Here is a 15,864-nt window from a genome sequence, read left to right as displayed (position 1 = left end):
ATTTGATTTTCCTGAAATTCCATGGCTGGGGGAACGTTAGTCTGGAGCCCTCATGGTGGCAGGTTCCTGCTTGCTCTGAGAAGAAAATTCCAATCAAGATGTAAATGGCCGATTTCCGATTTTTGTTTGATACAGTACTGATTTTGTGTGTATTGCACAGGACAACTCAGTTGGGAGACATTGAATCCATTGATCCGATAGGAAATATTGACAGAACCTCCAAAGGGAAAAAGGGAAAATTGTAATCAAGCGAGTTTTTCCAAATTTGTTTCTCAACAAGTAAGTTTTAGCGTGCTATGTTGCCGAAATAGCTCAGTTGGGAGAGCGTTAGACTGAAGATCTGAAGGTCCCTGGTTTCGGCGTTGTTCTTGGTATTTTGAAGACGTGATCTCTGACCTTTGCGTTAATTGTTGCCTCCCAGGAGCCTAAGGCCATAGTTGCTGCGTGGCCGGTATGTGGCACTAATCGCCTGGAAAAAACACAACTTGGCAAACAGCTTGGTTCCATGGTGTAATGGTTAGCACTCTGGACTCTGAATCCAGTGATCTGAGTTCAAATCTCAGTGGAACCTGCACCAGGTTTGTAGAGGTGTCTTCATGAAAGCAAACCAACTGTCTCAACAGAAACTTAGCTTTGCACCAAGCTGTTTTTAACCTCCCAGACAATTGAAATGTGAATAAGGTACTATTCAGTTTCTCTGCTTATTACACTGCTGATTTTGGGTGCAATGGCCAAAATAACTAAGTTTGGACACTTTGAATCCAGTGATGCCATTTCTCATCTCTTGTAAAGATGACTCTGGAGCCAGTTCTGTTGAATGTGAACATGGGCCAAGGCGAAATTCTTTGGCCCATGATTTTGAGCCCACATTTGATTTTCCTGAAATTCCATGGCTGGGGGAACGTTAGTCTGGAGCCCTGATGGTGGCAGGTTCCTGCTTGCTCTGAGAAGCAAATTCCAATCAAGATGTAAATGGCCGATTTCCGATTTTTGTTTGATACAGTACTGATTTTGTGTGTATTGCACAGGACAACTCAGTTGGGAGACATTGAATCCATTGATCCGATAGGAAATATCGACAGAACCTCCAAAGGGAAAAAGGGAAAATTGTAATCAAGCGAGTTTTTCCAAATTTGTTTCTCAACAAGTAAGTTTTAGCGTGCTAGGTTGCCGAAATAGCTCAGTTGGGAGAGCGTTAGACTGAAGATCTGAAGGTCCCTGGTTTCGGCGTTGTTCTTGGTATTTTGAAGACGTGATCTCTGACCTTTGCGTTAATTGTTGCCTCCCAGGAGCCTAAGGCCATAGTTGCTGCGTGGCCGGTATGTGGCACTAATCGCCTGGAAAAAACACAACTTGGCAAACAGCTTGGTTCCATGGTGTAATGGTTAGCACTCTGGACTCTGAATCCAGTGAGCTGAGTTCAAATCTCAGTGGAACCTGCACCAGGTTTGTAGAGGTGTCTTCATGAAAGCAAACCAACTGTCTCAACAGAAACTTAGCTTTGCACCAAGCTGTTTTTAACCTCCCAGACAATTGAAATGTGAATAAGGTACTATTCAGTTTCTCTGCTTATTACACTGCTGATTTTGGGTGCAATGGCCAAAATAACTAAGTTTGGACACTTTGAATCCAGTGATGCCATTTCTCATCTCTTGTAAAGATGACTCTGGAGCCAGTTCTGTTGAATGTGAACATGGGCCAAGGCGAAATTCTTTGGCCCATGATTTTGAGCCCACATTTGATTTTCCTGAAATTCCATGGCTGGGGGAACGTTAGTCTGGAGCCCTGATGGTGGCAGGTTCCTGCTTGCTCTGAGAAGAAAATTCCAATCAAGATGTAAATCTCCGATTTCCGATTTTTGTTTGATACAGTACTGATTTTGTGTGTATTGCACAGGACAACTCAGTTGGGAGACATTGAATCCATTGATCCGATAGGAAATATCGACAGAACCTCCAAAGGGAAAAAGGGAAAATTGTAATCAAGCGAGTTTTTCCAAATTTGTTTCTCAACAAGTAAGTTTTAGCGTGCTAGGTTGCCGAAATTGCTCAGTTGGGAGAGCGTTAGACTGAAGATCTGAAGGTCCCTGGTTTCGGCGTTGTTCTTGGTATTTTGAAGACGTGATCTCTGACCTTTGCGTTAATTGTTGCCTCCCAGGAGCCTAAGGCCATAGTTGCTGCGTGGCCGGTATGTGGCACTAATCGCCTGGAAAAAACACAACTTGGAAAAGAGCTTGGTTCCATGGTGTAATGGTTAGCACTCTGGACTCTGAATCCAGTGAGCTGAATTCAAACTGCAGTGGAACCTGCACCAGGTTTGTAGAGGTGTCTTCATGAAAGTAAACCAACTGTCTCAACAGAAACGTAGCTTTGCACAAAGCTGTTTTTAACCTCCCAGACAATTGAAATGTGAATAAGGTACTATTCAGTTTCTCTGCTTATTACACTGCTGATTTTGGGTGCAATGGCCAAAATAACTAAGTTTGGACACTTTGAATCCAGTGATGCCATTTCTCATCTCTTGTAAAGATGACTCTGGAGCCAGTTCTGTTGAATGTGAACATGGGCCAAGGCGAAATTCTTTGGCCCATGATTTTGAGCCCACATTTGATTTTCCTGAAATTCCATGGCTGGGGGAACGTTAGTCTGGAGCCCTGATGGTGGCAGGTTCCTGCTTGCTCTGAGAAGAAAATTCCAATCAAGATGTAAATGGCCGATTTCCGATTTTTGTTTGATACAGTACTGATTTTGTGTGTATTGCACAGGACAACTCAGTTGGGAGACATTGAATCCATTGATCCGATAGGAAATATCGACAGAACCTCCAAAGGGAAAAAGGGAAAATTGTAATCAAGCGAGTTTTTCCAAATTTGTTTCTCAACAAGTAAGTTTTAGCGTGCTAGGTTGCCGAAATAGCTCAGTTGGGAGAGCGTTAGACTGAAGATCTGAAGGTCCCTGGTTTCGGCGTTGTTCTTGGTATTTTGAAGACGTGATCTCTGACCTTTGCGTTAATTGTTGCCTCCCAGGAGCCTAAGGCCATAGTTGCTGCGTGGCCGGTATGTGGCACTAATCGCCTGGAAAAAACACAACTTGGCAAACAGCTTGGTTCCATGGTGTAATGGTTAGCACTCTGGACTCTGAATCCAGTGATCTGAGTTCAAATCTCAGTGGAACCTGCACCAGGTTTGTAGAGGTGTCTTCATGAAAGCAAACCAACTGTCTCAACAGAAACTTAGCTTTGCACCCAGCTGTTTTTAACCTCCCAGACAATTGAAATGTGAATAAGGTACTATTCAGTTTCTCTGCTTATTACACTGCTGATTTTGGGTGCAATGGCCAAAATAACTAAGTTTGGACACTTTGAATCCAGTGATGCCATTTCTCATCTCTTGTAAAGATGACTCTGGAGCCAGTTCTGTTGAATGTGAACATGGGCCAAGGCGAAATTCTTTGGCCCATGATTTTGAGCCCACATTTGATTTTCCTGAAATTCCATGGCTGGGGGAACGTTAGTCTGGAGCCCTGATGGTGGCAGGTTCCTGCTTGCTCTGAGAAGAAAATTCCAATCAAGATGTAAATGGCCGATTTCCGATTTTTGTTTGATACAGTACTGATTTTGTGTGTATTGCACAGGACAACTCAGTTGGGAGACATTGAATCCATTGATCCGATAGGAAATATCGACAGAACCTCCAAAGGGAAAAAGGGAAAATTGTAATCAAGCGAGTTTTTCCAAATTTGTTTCTCAACAAGTAAGTTTTAGCGTGCTAGGTTGCCGAAATTGCTCAGTTGGGAGAGCGTTAGACTGAAGATCTGAAGGTCCCTGGTTTCGGCGTTGTTCTTGGTATTTTGAAGACGTGATCTCTGACCTTTGCGTTAATTGTTGCCTCCCAGGAGCCTAAGGCCATAGTTGCTGCGTGGCCGGTATGTGGCACTAATCGCCTGGAAAAAACACAACTTGGAAAAGAGCTTGGTTCCATGGTGTAATGGTTAGCACTCTGGACTCTGAATCCAGTGAGCTGAATTCAAACCGCAGTGGAACCTGCACCAGGTTTGTAGAGGTGTCTTCATGAAAGTAAACCAACTGTCTCAACAGAAACGTAGCTTTGCACAAAGCTGTTTTTAACCTCCCAGACAATTGAAATGTGAATAAGGTACTATTCAGTTTCTCTGCTTATTACACTGCTGATTTTGGGTGCAATGGCCAAAATAACTAAGTTTGGACACTTTGAATCCAGTGATGCCATTTCTCATCTCTTGTAAAGATGACTCTGGAGCCAGTTCTGTTGAATGTGAACATGGGCCAAGGCGAAATTCTTTGGCCCATGATTTTGAGCCCACATTTGATTTTCCTGAAATTCCATGGCTGGGGGAACGTTAGTCTGGAGCCCTGATGGTGGCAGGTTCCTGCTTGCTCTGAGAAGAAAATTCCAATCAAGATGTAAATGGCCGATTTCCGATTTTTGTTTGATACAGTACTGATTTTGTGTGTATTGCACAGGACAACTCAGTTGGGAGACATTGAATCCATTGATCCGATAGGAAATATCGACAGAACCTCCAAAGGGAAAAAGGGAAAATTGTAATCAAGCGAGTTTTTCCAAATTTGTTTCTCAACAAGTAAGTTTTAGCGTGCTAGGTTGCCGAAATTGCTCAGTTGGGAGAGCGTTAGACTGAAGATCTGAAGGTCCCTGGTTTCGGCGTTGTTCTTGGTATTTTGAAGACGTGATCTCTGACCTTTGCGTTAATTGTTGCCTCCCAGGAGCCTAAGGCCATAGTTGCTGCGTGGCCGGTATGTGGCACTAATCGCCTGGAAAAAACACAACTTGGCAAACAGCTTGGTTCCATGGTGTAATGGTTAGCACTCTGGACTCTGAATCCAGTGAGCTGAATTCAAACCGCAGTGGAACCTGCACCAGGTTTGTAGAGGTGTCTTCATGAAAGTAAACCAACTGTCTCAACAGAAACGTAGCTTTGCACCAAGCTGTTTTTAACCTCCCAGACAATTGAAATGTGAATAAGGTACTATTCAGTTTCTCTGCTTATTACACTGCTGATTTTGGGTGCAATGGCCAAAATAACTAAGTTTGGACACTTTGAATCCAGTGATGCCATTTCTCATCTCTTGTAAAGATGACTCTGGAGCCAGTTCTGTTGAATGTGAACATGGGCCAAGGCGAAATTCTTTGGCCCATGATTTTGAGCCCACATTTGATTTTCCTGAAATTCCATGGCTGGGGGAACGTTAGTCTGGAGCCCTGATGGTGGCAGGTTCCTGCTTGCTCTGAGAAGAAAATTCCAATCAAGATGTAAATGGCCGATTTCCGATTTTTGTTTGATACAGTACTGATTTTGTGTGTATTGCACAGGACAACTCAGTTGGGAGACATTGAATCCATTGATCCGATAGGAAATATCGACAGAACCTCCAAAGGGAAAAAGGGAAAATTGTAATCAAGCGAGTTTTTCCAAATTTGTTTCTCAACAAGTAAGTTTTAGCGTGCTAGGTTGCCGAAATAGCTCAGTTGGGAGAGCGTTAGACTGAAGATCTGAAGGTCCCTGGTTTCGGCGTTGTTCTTGGTATTTTGAAGACGTGATCTCTGACCTTTGTGTTAATTGTTGCCTCCCAGGAGCCTAAGGCCATAGTTGCTGCGTGGCCGGTATGTGGCACTAATCGCCTGGAAAAAACACAACTTGGCAAACAGCTTGGTTCCATGGTGTAATGGTTAGCACTCTGGACTCTGAATCCAGTGATCTGAGTTCAAATCTCAGTGGAACCTGCACCAGGTTTGTAGAGGTGTCTTCATGAAAGCAAACCAACTGTCTCAACAGAAACTTAGCTTTGCACCCAGCTGTTTTTAACCTCCCAGACAATTGAAATGTGAATAAGGTACTATTCAGTTTCTCTGCTTATTACACTGCTGATTTTGGGTGCAATGGCCAAAATAACTAAGTTTGGACACTTTGAATCCAGTGATGCCATTTCTCATCTCTTGTAAAGATGACTCTGGAGCCAGTTCTGTTGAATGTGAACATGGGCCAAGGCGAAATTCTTTGGCCCATGATTTTGAGCCCACATTTGATTTTCCTGAAATTCCATGGCTGGGGGAACGTTAGTCTGGAGCCCTGATGGTGGCAGGTTCCTGCTTGCTCTGAGAAGAAAATTCCAATCAAGATGTAAATGGCCGATTTCCGATTTTTGTTTGATACAGTACTGATTTTGTGTGTATTGCACAGGACAACTCAGTTGGGAGACATTGAATCCATTGATCCGATAGGAAATATCGACAGAACCTCCAAAGGGAAAAAGGGAAAATTGTAATCAAGCGAGTTTTTCCAAATTTGTTTCTCAACAAGTAAGTTTTAGCGTGCTAGGTTGCCGAAATAGCTCAGTTGGGAGAGCGTTAGACTGAAGATCTGAAGGTCCCTGGTTTCGGCGTTGTTCTTGGTATTTTGAAGACGTGATCTCTGACCTTTGCGTTAATTGTTGCCTCCCAGGAGCCTAAGGCCATAGTTGCTGCGTGGCCGGTATGTGGCACTAATCGCCTGGAAAAAACACAACTTGGCAAATAGCTTGGTTCCATGGTGTAATGGTTAGCACTCTGGACTCTGAATCCAGTGATCTGAGTTCAAATCTCAGTGGAACCTGCACCAGGTTTGTAGAGGTGTCTTCATGAAAGCAAACCAACTGTCTCAACAGAAACTTAGCTTTGCACCCAGCTGTTTTTAACCTCCCAGACAATTGAAATGTGAATAAGGTACTATTCAGTTTCTCTGCTTATTACACTGCTGATTTTGGGTGCAATGGCCAAAATAACTAAGTTTGGACACTTTGAATCCAGTGATGCCATTTCTCATCTCTTGTAAAGATGACTCTGGAGCCAGTTCTGTTGAATGTGAACATGGGCCAAGGCGAAATTCTTTGGCCCATGATTTTGAGCCCACATTTGATTTTCCTGAAATTCCATGGCTGGGGGAACGTTAGTCTGGAGCCCTGATGGTGGCAGGTTCCTGCTTGCTCTGAGAAGAAAATTCCAATCAAGATGTAAATGGCCGATTTCCGATTTTTGTTTGATACAGTACTGATTTTGTGTGTATTGCACAGGACAACTCAGTTGGGAGACATTGAATCCATTGATCCGATAGGAAATATCGACAGAACCTCCAAAGGGAAAAAGGGAAAATTGTAATCAAGCGAGTTTTTCCAAATTTGTTTCTCAACAAGTAAGTTTTAGCGTGCTAGGTTGCCGAAATAGCTCAGTTGGGAGAGCGTTAGACTGAAGATCTGAAGGTCCCTGGTTTCGGCGTTGTTCTTGGTATTTTGAAGACGTGATCTCTGACCTTTGCGTTAATTGTTGCCTCCCAGGAGCCTAAGGCCATAGTTGCTGCGTGGCCGGTATGTGGCACTAATCGCCTGGAAAAAACACAACTTGGAAAACAGCTTGGTTCCATGGTGTAATGGTTAGCACTCTGGACTCTGAATCCAGTGATGTGAGTTCAAATCTCAGTGGAACCTGCACCAGGTTTGTAGAGGTGTCTTCATGAAAGCAAACCAACTGTCTCAACAGAAACTTAGCTTTGCACCAAGCTGTTTTTAACCTCCCAGACAATTGAAATGTGAATAAGGTACTATTCAGTTTCTCTGCTTATTACACTGCTGATTTTGGGTGCAATGGCCAAAATAACTAAGTTTGGACACTTTGAATCCAGTGATGCCATTTCTCATCTCTTGTAAAGATGACTCTGGAGCCAGTTCTGTTGAATGTGAACATGGGCCAAGGCGAAATTCTTTGGCCCATGATTTTGAGCCCACATTTGATTTTCCTGAAATTCCATGGCTGGGGGAACGTTAGTCTGGAGCTCTGATGGTGGCAGGTTCCTGCTTGCTCTGAGAAGAAAATTCCAATCAAGATGTAAATGGCCGATTTCCGATTTTTGTTTGATACAGTACTGATTTTATGTGTATTGCACAGGACAACTCAGTTGGGAGACATTGAATCCATTGATCCGATAGGAAATATCGACAGACCCTCCAAAGGGAAAAAGGGAAAATTGTAATCAAGCGAGTTTTTCCAAATTTGTTTCTCAACAAGTAAGTTTTAGCGTGCTAGGTTGCCGAAATAGCTCAGTTGGGAGAGCGTTAGACTGAAGATCTGAAGGTCCCTGGTTTCGGCGTTGTTCTTGGTATTTTGAAGACACCGGCGTGATCTCTGACCTTTGCGTTAATTGTTGCCTCCCAGGAGCCTAAGGCCATAGTTGCTGCGTGGCCGGTATGTGGCACTAATCGCCTGGATAAAACACAACTTGGCAACCAGCTTGGTTCCATGGTGTAATGGTTAGCACTCTGGACTCTGAATCCAGTGATCTGAGTTCAAATCTCAGTGGAACCTGCACCAGGTTTGTAGAGGTGTCTTCATGAAAGCAAACCAACTGTCTCAACAGAAACTTAGCTTTGCACCAAGCTGTTTTTAACCTCCCAGACAATTGAAATGTGAATAAGGTACTATTCAGTTTCTCTGCTTATTACACTGCTGATTTTGGGTGCAATGGCCAAAATAACTAAGTTTGGACACTTTGAATCCAGTGATGCCATTTCTCATCTCTTGTAAAGATGACTCTGGAGCCAGTTCTGTTGAATGTGAACATGGGCCAAGGCGAAATTCTTTGGCCCATGATTTTGAGCCCACATTTGATTTTCCTGAAATTCCATGGCTGGGGGAACGTTAGTCTGGAGCTCTGATGGTGGCAGGTTCCTGCTTGCTCTGAGAAGAAAATTCCAATCAAGATGTAAATGGCCGATTTCCGATTTTTGTTTGATGCAGTACTGATTTTATGTGTATTGCACAGGACAACTCAGTTGGGAGACATTGAATCCATTGATCCGATAGGAAATATCGACAGACCCTCCAAAGGGAAAAAGGGAAAATTGTAATCAAGCGAGTTTTTCCAAATTTGTTTCTCAACAAGTAAGTTTTAGCGTGCTAGGTTGCCGAAATAGCTCAGTTGGGAGAGCGTTAGACTGAAGATCTGAAGGTCCCTGGTTTCGGCGTTGTTCTTGGTATTTTGAAGACACCGGCGTGATCTCTGACCTTTGCGTTAATTGTTGCCTCCCAGGAGCCTAAGGCCATAGTTGCTGCGTGGCCGGTATGTGGCACTAATCGCCTGGAAAAAACACAACTTGGCAACCAGCTTGGTTCCATGGTGTAATGGTTAGCACTCTGGACTCTGAATCCAGTAATCTGAGTTCAAATCTCAGTGGAACCTGCACCAGGTTTGTAGAGGTGTCTTCATGAAAGCAAACCAACTGTCTCAACAGAAACTTAGCTTTGCACCCAGCTGTTTTTAACCTCCCAGACAATTGAAATGTGAATAAGGTACTATTCAGTTTCTCTGCTTATTACACTGCTGATTTTGGGTGCAATGGCCAAAATAACTAAGTTTGGACACTTTGAATCCAGTGATGCCATTTCTCATCTCTTGTAAAGATGACTCTGGAGCCAGTTCTGTTGAATGTGAACATGGGCCAAGGCGAAATTCTTTGGCCCATGATTTTGAGCCCACATTTGATTTTCCTGAAATTCCATGGCTGGGGGAACGTTAGTCTGGAGCCCTGATGGTGGCAGGTTCCTGCTTGCTCTGAGAAGAAAATTCCAATCAAGATGTAAATGGCCGATTTCCGATTTTTGTTTGATACAGTACTGATTTTGTGTGTATTGCACAGGACAACTCAGTTGGGAGACATTGAATCCATTGATCCGATAGGAAATATTGACAGAACCTCCAAAGGGAAAAAGGGAAAATTGTAATCAAGCGAGTTTTTCCAAATTTGTTTCTCAACAAGTAAGTTTTAGCGTGCTAGGTTGCCGAAATAGCTCAGTTGGGAGAGCGTTAGACTGAAGATCTGAAGGTCCCTGGTTTCGGCGTTGTTCTTGGTATTTTGAAGACGCGATCTCTGACCTTTGCGTTAATTGTTGCCTCCCAGGAGCCTAAGGCCATAGTTGCTGCGTGGCCGGTATGTGGCACTAATCGCCTGGAAAAAACACAACTTGGCAAACAGCTTGGTTCCATGGTGTAATGGTTAGCACTCTGGACTCTGAATCCAGTGATCTGAGTTCAAATCTCAGTGGAACCTGCACCAGGTTTGTAGAGGTGTCTTCATGAAAGCAAACCAACTGTCTCAACAGAAACTTAGCTTTGCACCCAGCTGTTTTTAACTTCCCAGACAATTGAAATGTGAATAAGGTACTATTCAGTTTCTCTGCTTATTACCCTGCTGATTTTGGGTGCAATGGCCAAAATAACTAAGTTTGGACACTTTGAATCCAGTGATGCCATTTCTCATCTCTTGTAAAGATGACTCTGGAGCCAGTTCTGTTGAATGTGAACATGGGCCAAGGCGAAATTCTTTGGCCCATGATTTTGAGCCCACATTTGATTTTCCTGAAATTCCATGGCTGGGGGAACGTTAGTCTGGAGCCCTGATGGTGGCAGGTTCCTGCTTGCTCTGAGAAGAAAATTCCAATCAAGATGTAAATGGCCGATTTCCGATTTTTGTTTGATACAGTACTGATTTTATGTGTATTGCACAGGACAACTCAGTTGGGAGACATTGAATCCATTGATCCGATAGGAAATATCGACAGACCCTCCAAAGGGAAAAAGGGAAAATTGTAATCAAGCGAGTTTTTCCAAATTTGTTTCTCAACAAGTAAGTTTTAGCGTGCTAGGTTGCCGAAATAGCTCAGTTGGGAGAGCGTTAGACTGAAGATCTGAAGGTCCCTGGTTTCGGCGTTGTTCTTGGTATTTTGAAGACACCGGCGTGATCTCTGACCTTTGCGTTAATTGTTGCCTCCCAGGAGCCTAAGGCCATAGTTGCTGCGTGGCCGGTATGTGGCACTAATCGCCTGGAAAAACACAACTTGGCAAACAGCTTGGTTCCATGGTGTAATGGTTAGCACTCTGGACTCTGATTCCAGTGATCTGAGTTCAAATCTCAGTGGAACCTGCACCAGGTTTGTAGAGGTGTCTTCATGAAAGCAAATCAACTGTCTCAACAGAAACTTAGCTTTGCACCCAGCTGTTTTTAACCTCCCAGACAATTGAAATGTGAATAAGGTACTATTCAGTTTCTCTGCTTATTACACTGCTGATTTTGGGTGCAATGGCCAAAATAACTAAGTTTGGACACTTTGAATCCAGTGATGCCATTTCTCATCTCTTGTAAAGATAACTCTGGAGCCAGTTCTGTTGAATGTGAACATGGGCCAAGGCGAAATTCTTTGGCCCATGATTTTGAGCCCACATTTGATTTTCCTGAAATTCCATGGCTGGGGGAACGTTAGTCTGGAGCCCTGATGGTGGCAGGTTCCTGCTTGCTCTGAGAAGAAAATTCCAATCAAGATGTAAATGGCCGATTTCCGATTTTTGTTTGATACAGTACTGATTTTGTGTGTATTGCACAGGACAACTCAGTTGGGAGACATTGAATCCATTGATCCGATAGGAAATATTGACAGAACCTCCAAAGGGAAAAAGGGAAAATTGTAATCAAGCGAGTTTTTCCAAATTTGTTTCTCAACAAGTAAGTTTTAGCGTGCTAGGTTGCCGAAATAGCTCAGTTGGGAGAGCGTTAGACTGAAGATCTGAAGGTCCCTGGTTTCGGCGTTGTTCTTGGTATTTTGAAGACGCGATCTCTGACCTTTGCGTTAATTGTTGCCTCCCAGGAGCCTAAGGCCATAGTTGCTGCGTGGCCGGTATGTGGCACTAATCGCCTGGAAAAAACACAACTTGGCAAACAGCTTGGTTCCATGGTGTAATGGTTAGCACTCTGGACTCTGAATCCAGTGATCTGAGTTCAAATCTCAGTGGAACCTGCACCAGGTTTGTAGAGGTGTCTTCATGAAAGCAAACCAACTGTCTCAACAGAAACTTAGCTTTGCACCCAGCTGTTTTTAACTTCCCAGACAATTGAAATGTGAATAAGGTACTATTCAGTTTCTCTGCTTATTACCCTGCTGATTTTGGGTGCAATGGCCAAAATAACTAAGTTTGGACACTTTGAATCCAGTGATGCCATTTCTCATCTCTTGTAAAGATGACTCTGGAGCCAGTTCTGTTGAATGTGAACATGGGCCAAGGCGAAATTCTTTGGCCCATGATTTTGAGCCCACATTTGATTTTCCTGAAATTCCATGGCTGGGGGAACGTTAGTCTGGAGCCCTGATGGTGGCAGGTTCCTGCTTGCTCTGAGAAGAAAATTCCAATCAAGATGTAAATGGCCGATTTCCGATTTTTGTTTGATACAGTACTGATTTTATGTGTATTGCACAGGACAACTCAGTTGGGAGACATTGAATCCATTGATCCGATAGGAAATATCGACAGACCCTCCAAAGGGAAAAAGGGAAAATTGTAATCAAGCGAGTTTTTCCAAATTTGTTTCTCAACAAGTAAGTTTTAGCGTGCTAGGTTGCCGAAATAGCTCAGTTGGGAGAGCGTTAGACTGAAGATCTGAAGGTCCCTGGTTTCGGCGTTGTTCTTGGTATTTTGAAGACACCGGCGTGATCTCTGACCTTTGCGTTAATTGTTGCCTCCCAGGAGCCTAAGGCCATAGTTGCTGCGTGGCCGGTATGTGGCACTAATCGCCTGGAAAAACACAACTTGGCAAACAGCTTGGTTCCATGGTGTAATGGTTAGCACTCTGGACTCTGATTCCAGTGATCTGAGTTCAAATCTCAGTGGAACCTGCACCAGGTTTGTAGAGGTGTCTTCATGAAAGCAAACCAACTGTCTCAACAGAAACTTAGCTTTGCACCAAGCTGTTTTTAACCTCCCAGACAATTGAAATGTGAGTAAGGTACTATTCAGTTTCTCTGCTTATTACACTGCTGATTTTGGGTGCAATGGCCAAAATAACTAAGTTTGGACACTTTGAATCCAGTGATGCCATTTCTCATCTCTTGTAAAGATAACTCTGGAGCCAGTTCTGTTGAATGTGAACATGGGCCAAGGCGAAATTCTTTGGCCCATGATTTTGAGCCCACATTTGATTTTCCTGAAATTCCATGGCTGGGGGAACGTTAGTCTGGAGCCCTGATGGTGGCAGGTTCCTGCTTGCTCTGAGAAGAAAATTCCAATCAAGATGTAAATGGCCGATTTCCGATTTTTGTTTGATACAGTACTGATTTTGTGTGTATTGCACAGGACAACTCAGTTGGGAGACATTGAATCCATTGATCCGATAGGAAATATTGACAGAACCTCCAAAGGGAAAAAGGGAAAATTGTAATCAAGCGAGTTTTTCCAAATTTGTTTCTCAACAAGTAAGTTTTAGCGTGCTAGGTTGCCGAAATAGCTCAGTTGGGAGAGCGTTAGACTGAAGATCTGAAGGTCCCTGGTTTCGGCGTTGTTCTTGGTATTTTGAAGACGCGATCTCTGACCTTTGCGTTAATTGTTGCCTCCCAGGAGCCTAAGGCCATAGTTGCTGCGTGGCCGGTATGTGGCACTAATCGCCTGGAAAAAACACAACTTGGCAAACAGCTTGGTTCCATGGTGTAATGGTTAGCACTCTGGACTCTGAATCCAGTGATCTGAGTTCAAATCTCAGTGGAACCTGCACCAGGTTTGTAGAGGTGTCTTCATGAAAGCAAACCAACTGTCTCAACAGAAACTTAGCTTTGCACCCAGCTGTTTTTAACTTCCCAGACAATTGAAATGTGAATAAGGTACTATTCAGTTTCTCTGCTTATTACCCTGCTGATTTTGGGTGCAATGGCCAAAATAACTAAGTTTGGACACTTTGAATCCAGTGATGCCATTTCTCATCTCTTGTAAAGATGACTCTGGAGCCAGTTCTGTTGAATGTGAACATGGGCCAAGGCGAAATTCTTTGGCCCATGATTTTGAGCCCACATTTGATTTTCCTGAAATTCCATGGCTGGGGGAACGTTAGTCTGGAGCCCTGATGGTGGCAGGTTCCTGCTTGCTCTGAGAAGAAAATTCCAATCAAGATGTAAATGGCCGATTTCCGATTTTTGTTTGATACAGTACTGATTTTATGTGTATTGCACAGGACAACTCAGTTGGGAGACATTGAATCCATTGATCCGATAGGAAATATCGACAGACCCTCCAAAGGGAAAAAGGGAAAATTGTAATCAAGCGAGTTTTTCCAAATTTGTTTCTCAACAAGTAAGTTTTAGCGTGCTAGGTTGCCGAAATAGCTCAGTTGGGAGAGCGTTAGACTGAAGATCTGAAGGTCCCTGGTTTCGGCGTTGTTCTTGGTATTTTGAAGACACCGGCGTGATCTCTGACCTTTGCGTTAATTGTTGCCTCCCAGGAGCCTAAGGCCATAGTTGCTGCGTGGCCGGTATGTGGCACTAATCGCCTGGAAAAACACAACTTGGCAAACAGCTTGGTTCCATGGTGTAATGGTTAGCACTCTGGACTCTGATTCCAGTGATCTGAGTTCAAATCTCAGTGGAACCTGCACCAGGTTTGTAGAGGTGTCTTCATGAAAGCAAACCAACTGTCTCAACAGAAACTTAGCTTTGCACCAAGCTGTTTTTAACCTCCCAGACAATTGAAATGTGAGTAAGGTACTATTCAGTTTCTCTGCTTATTACCCTGCTGATTTTGGGTGCAATGGCCAAAATAACTAAGTTTGGACACTTTGAATCCAGTGATGCCATTTCTCATCTCTTGTAAAGATGACTCTGGAGCCAGTTCTGTTGAATGTGAACATGGGCCAAGGCGAAATTCTTTAGCCCATGATTTTGAGCCCACATTTGATTTTCCTGAAATTCCATGGCTGGGGGAACGTTAGTCTGGAGCTCTGATGGTGGCAGGTTCCTGCTTGCTCTGAGAAGAAAATTCCAATCAAGATGTAAATGGCCGATTTCCGATTTTTGTTTGATACAGTACTGATTTTATGTGTATTGCACAGGACAACTCAGTTGGGAGACATTGAATCCATTGATCCGATAGGAAATATCGACAGAACCTCCAAAGGGAAAAAGGGAAAATTGTAATCAAGCGAGTTTTTCCAAATTTGTTTCTCAACAAGTAAGTTTTAGCGTGCTAGGTTGCCGAAATAGCTCAGTTGGGAGAGCGTTAGACTGAAGATCTGAAGGTCCCTGGTTTCGGCGTTGTTCTTGGTATTTTGAAGACACCGGCGTGATCTCTGACCTTTGCGTTAATTGTTGCCTCCCAGGAGCCTAAGGCCATAGTTGCTGCGTGGCCGGTATGTGGCACTAATCGCCTGGAAAAAACACATCTTGGCAAACAGCTTGGTTCCATGGTGTAATGGTTAGCACTCTGGACTCTGAATCCAGTGATCTGAGTTCAAATCTCAGTGGAACCTGCACCAGGTTTGTAGAGGTGTCTTCATGAAAGCAAACCAACTGTCTCAACAGAAACTTAGCTTTGCACCCAGCTGTTTTTAACCTCCCAGACAATTGAAATGTGAATAAGGTACTATTCAGTTTCTCTGCTTATTACACTGCTGATTTTGGGTGCAATGGCCAAAATAACTAAGTTTGGACACTTTGAATCCAGTGATGCCATTTCTCATCTCTTGTAAAGATGACTCTGGAGCCAGTTCTGTTGAATGTGAACATGGGCCAAGGCGAAATTCTTTGGCCCATGATTTTGAGCCCACATTTGATTTTCCTGAAATTCCATGGCTGGGGGAACGTTAGTCTGGAGCCCTGATGGTGGCAGGTTCCTGCTTGCTCTGAGAAGAAAATTCCAATCAAGATGTAAATGGCCGATTTCCGATTTTTGTTTGATACAGTACTGATTTTGTGTGTATTGCACAGGACAACTCAGTTGGGAGACATTGAATCCATTGATCCGATAGGAAATA

At 43.5% G+C, this 15,864-nt stretch overlaps 15 non-coding genes across 15 annotated transcripts; all 15 read left to right on the top strand.

Annotated features, from left to right (window-relative positions):
* The first annotated feature begins 499 nt into the window (after nt 1–499).
* trnaq-cug (transfer RNA glutamine (anticodon CUG)) lies at nt 500–571 on the top strand. Its single transcript has one exon. It is a non-coding gene; the product is annotated as a tRNA-Gln (tRNA).
* Nucleotides 572–1,367: 796 nt separating this feature from the next.
* On the top strand, nt 1,368–1,439 carry trnaq-cug (transfer RNA glutamine (anticodon CUG)). Its single transcript has one exon. It is a non-coding gene; the product is annotated as a tRNA-Gln (tRNA).
* A 1,664-nt stretch (nt 1,440–3,103) lies between these two features.
* trnaq-cug (transfer RNA glutamine (anticodon CUG)) lies at nt 3,104–3,175 on the top strand. Its single transcript has one exon. It is a non-coding gene; the product is annotated as a tRNA-Gln (tRNA).
* Nucleotides 3,176–5,707: 2,532 nt separating this feature from the next.
* Nucleotides 5,708–5,779, top strand: trnaq-cug (transfer RNA glutamine (anticodon CUG)). Its single transcript has one exon. It is a non-coding gene; the product is annotated as a tRNA-Gln (tRNA).
* Nucleotides 5,780–6,575: 796 nt separating this feature from the next.
* On the top strand, nt 6,576–6,647 carry trnaq-cug (transfer RNA glutamine (anticodon CUG)). The gene has a single exon. It is a non-coding gene; the product is annotated as a tRNA-Gln (tRNA).
* A 796-nt stretch (nt 6,648–7,443) lies between these two features.
* Nucleotides 7,444–7,515, top strand: trnaq-cug (transfer RNA glutamine (anticodon CUG)). The gene has a single exon. It is a non-coding gene; the product is annotated as a tRNA-Gln (tRNA).
* Nucleotides 7,516–8,317: 802 nt separating this feature from the next.
* On the top strand, nt 8,318–8,389 carry trnaq-cug (transfer RNA glutamine (anticodon CUG)). The gene has a single exon. It is a non-coding gene; the product is annotated as a tRNA-Gln (tRNA).
* An 802-nt stretch (nt 8,390–9,191) lies between these two features.
* trnaq-cug (transfer RNA glutamine (anticodon CUG)) lies at nt 9,192–9,263 on the top strand. Its single transcript has one exon. It is a non-coding gene; the product is annotated as a tRNA-Gln (tRNA).
* Nucleotides 9,264–10,059: 796 nt separating this feature from the next.
* trnaq-cug (transfer RNA glutamine (anticodon CUG)) lies at nt 10,060–10,131 on the top strand. Its single transcript has one exon. It is a non-coding gene; the product is annotated as a tRNA-Gln (tRNA).
* Nucleotides 10,132–10,932: 801 nt separating this feature from the next.
* trnaq-cug (transfer RNA glutamine (anticodon CUG)) lies at nt 10,933–11,004 on the top strand. Its single transcript has one exon. It is a non-coding gene; the product is annotated as a tRNA-Gln (tRNA).
* A 796-nt stretch (nt 11,005–11,800) lies between these two features.
* trnaq-cug (transfer RNA glutamine (anticodon CUG)) lies at nt 11,801–11,872 on the top strand. The gene has a single exon. It is a non-coding gene; the product is annotated as a tRNA-Gln (tRNA).
* An 801-nt stretch (nt 11,873–12,673) lies between these two features.
* trnaq-cug (transfer RNA glutamine (anticodon CUG)) lies at nt 12,674–12,745 on the top strand. Its single transcript has one exon. It is a non-coding gene; the product is annotated as a tRNA-Gln (tRNA).
* Nucleotides 12,746–13,541: 796 nt separating this feature from the next.
* On the top strand, nt 13,542–13,613 carry trnaq-cug (transfer RNA glutamine (anticodon CUG)). The gene has a single exon. It is a non-coding gene; the product is annotated as a tRNA-Gln (tRNA).
* Nucleotides 13,614–14,414: 801 nt separating this feature from the next.
* trnaq-cug (transfer RNA glutamine (anticodon CUG)) lies at nt 14,415–14,486 on the top strand. Its single transcript has one exon. It is a non-coding gene; the product is annotated as a tRNA-Gln (tRNA).
* Nucleotides 14,487–15,288: 802 nt separating this feature from the next.
* Nucleotides 15,289–15,360, top strand: trnaq-cug (transfer RNA glutamine (anticodon CUG)). The gene has a single exon. It is a non-coding gene; the product is annotated as a tRNA-Gln (tRNA).
* The last annotated feature ends 504 nt before the right edge of the window (nt 15,361–15,864 follow it).

This window comes from Ictalurus punctatus, chromosome 10 (assembly GCF_001660625.3).
Source record: "Ictalurus punctatus breed USDA103 chromosome 10, Coco_2.0, whole genome shotgun sequence".
NCBI lineage: Eukaryota > Metazoa > Chordata > Actinopteri > Siluriformes > Ictaluridae > Ictalurus > Ictalurus punctatus.
Note: the sequence above shows the minus strand (reverse complement) of the source record. Positions and strands in the feature narration are given on the sequence as shown.